Below are 3002 nucleotides of genomic sequence, written 5' to 3' on the forward strand. Positions count from 1 at the left end.
TTCCGGTAGGTTAATGTAGTTTTGTTTTCCTTAATGTAGTTGCGCTTTTAGATTTGTAGTTGCAGTTTGCACTTCAGGGCCACCGTACAAACCTTTGTTCCAGGAGGACGGCTCTCCTTCCTGTTACATTTACACTGAAGAATCATTTCTATTGGAGATATATTAGATCCCTGCTCTGCTGACAGACTTGGTCTCAGGTTCTGGTAGAACCACTGCGTGTTACGCTCAGCTCTAGTCTGTGATGTAATACAGGAAGCATTTGGAAGAGAAACGGTTCTTTATTGAAACAGTTCTTTAGGTCTTTATCCACACTTTACTTTCTGTTTTACAGCAAACCCACTCAGACTGCATGTTGCCAGGAAACTCTGGGTCTCATTTGACCGAATGACGCTTTGCTTTTTGAACAGAGTCGATTTGAACAAACTCCACATGTGAAGATCTCTGATGTTCAGATGGAAAAGGTTTCTTGCTTGACTTGCTGTCATGCAGACAGTGTGCTGCAGATCTGCAGATCTCTAAGAAAGAACTTTGAAAATTCATGTTTCTCTCTAAGCTTCTTAGTCACTCTGCATGTTGTCATGCTGTCATGCTTAAATTGTTTCCTCATCGCTGGGTTTGTCATACTTGCAATTGTTCTGAACTTTGTATTTTATCTTAAGTATATAAAAGGTTAAGAAAAAAGTTGTACTTAACTACCTCATGAGGGGCAAATGATGTCTTACCTGTTTTTATTCATAAATGTTTTCTTCTTTAACATTTTGAAACAGCTTAACGGAGTTTAACCTCTGCTCTTCCCTGAGCAAACAGCACACCGTGGATAGCTACTTTAAACATTTTAAAAAGTCAGGTATAATAAAAGTTATATAATGTTTTTCTATAAGTTTGTTTGGTTTGCTGCACAGCATGTTTTATTTATAAACTATTCCTGTTTAATATGGAATAAGCGGCGCTGTCATTCCTGGGTTCAATGGAAGGATTTTTCTCATCTTTGGGTCGATATTGAAATGAAAAATGATGGAGAGACTGCCACGGTGTCTTTGCTTCTGCTGCCACTTCTTAAAGGTTCTATATCATGCTAAATGAATATTTTTGAGCATTTAAATATGTTATAATACCAATCCGTCATCAAAATCATGCCTTAAGTGTTAATCTGCTTGATTCATGTCCGTCTGCTCTCTGAGCAGCAGCTTCTCTCCGTCCTTGAGAAGATGAGGTCATCACCCTCCTATGGAGGCCAGTGATTAGCAGGAGGCGGGGCTACAGGAGGAACATACCTGGACTTTACCTGCCCAGGAAACAACATGCCTGCTTTTTCTGATTAATGTGAAATAATATCTGCTGAAATTTAAACACCTAATCCATAAAAGTGACATCAAGTTAAGAAAAAGTTCTTTGTCTGCGATGTGTCTCAGACTTTGATCATTCTTTCTAAAGAAGAGCCTGATTGACGGAAGTGTCAATTAAAACTAATCTATTGATAAGCTGTGTGTATTACGCAATGTTCCGGAAACTGCACAGGAAAAAAAATACTGTTTCTAAAAATGTGTAGAGAAAGAAAAATCTGATGTGGAGCTAATATAAGTAATCAATCACAGATTTCTCCTTTGCTTTAAGGCAGTTTGCACTGCAGCTGCTTGTCACCAAGGCAGTGTTTAGCTGGATTTCACTCAAGTTTGGGCTTTTAAAACTTTTCACCCCCAAAATAATAAGAAATAAACTGTAAAGGTTTGTTCTCATTTAAGATAGATGTTTCTTTCTTTGTCTGTGAGCTAGCAGCAGGATGCCGTAGGACTGTAGTATTTTAGCTGGAACACCTGGAAAACATTCGATCAATAGTCTTTGTGGCCTGCAGCACCATGCTGGGTCTGTGTGGAGGCAGACAGGATCATAATATGCCTCAGATGCCTTTTTGATGGTGACCAACCAACCTAGCTGGTAGGGCAATGAAAAGGTTTGTTTTTTTCTTTTAGCTGCGTTTTTTTTTCTGCCTTTATTCCAGCAAGTTTCTGTTAACTTAGATGAAAAGTCAGTTCAGAACTAAAATAACCCATCTGTTGACATTAAAACAATTATGTGGCCACAGATATCACTTAGCAACAAGTGCAAGTTGCAGTTTGGGTGATTCTGCCTGCAGCTCTGAAATAAAAACACGCTTCTTCAAGACGTGGACTTCCTTCTTTTTATTGAACGCTGGGAAATCTGCAGACATGAAACACAGAGACATCCGTGACTTCATCGAGTCGTACGATAACGGTCATTTCAGACACCACTGTACAGTCCTGAGCAGACAGTCATTAAAACACAACAAATGACACATTTGTAGCGCTATTAAAACGCAAATAAAACAAAATACGTTCAAAATACGTCATTCAATTCAGTTTATTTCTATAGCTCTATATCACATCATGTCATCTCAGGTCACTTTATAGAGATAATTCAACCAGTTCATCCAGTCAGATTGATTCAGTTTTAAACCAGCTGATGGCTTCAACTCATTAGCCCCATTTCCTCCACCTTATTGAAACCGTACAGAGATCGGTCCGAGCACGGTAACCATGGTAACTGCTGAGTGTAAAAGGCACAACTGAACCGGAAAGTGCTAGACCCAACCGAACCGCGCTAACATGGTGTTAGTCCATCAGTAGGGCTCGGTGCGGTTCAGTTCTGGCTCGGTTCTCAGTGAGCAGACCGCCTCTCCTCAGTCAGCCTCCGTAATCATTCAGAAAATTCTAGCTGATATTTCTGTTCAGCGTGAAGAACCTCATCGTCTGTCGTTGTTTCCTGCGTCTGGAAGCCCTGATTAGACGATCGTTTGTCGTTTCCACTTCCCAAAAGCCGACTGAAGTTAATCCACCAAAGGCTGCCTTCTTCGCCTGACTCTCCTCTAACTTCCTGAACTTTACAGGCACCGCCATGTTGGGTCGCTTGTTTCCCTCTAGAGAGCAGTAGTACCGTAGATCGCCACTAGGAGGCGAGGAACCGTGCTAGCGTGGCGTGTTAAC

At 40.8% G+C, this 3002-nt stretch overlaps 1 protein-coding gene across 1 annotated transcript in view; it reads left to right on the forward strand.

Moving 5' to 3' along the window:
- The window catches only part of LOC107101723 (teneurin-1-like), a gene marked incomplete at its 5' end in the record, with an annotated part of 104782 nt that overhangs the window by 78172 nt on the left and 23608 nt on the right, over positions 1–3002 (forward strand). The window lies entirely within an intron of this gene.

This window comes from Cyprinodon variegatus, unplaced genomic scaffold (genome assembly GCF_000732505.1).
Source record: "Cyprinodon variegatus isolate N-32 unplaced genomic scaffold, C_variegatus-1.0 Scaffold1142, whole genome shotgun sequence".
Classification (NCBI taxonomy): domain Eukaryota; kingdom Metazoa; phylum Chordata; class Actinopteri; order Cyprinodontiformes; family Cyprinodontidae; genus Cyprinodon; species Cyprinodon variegatus.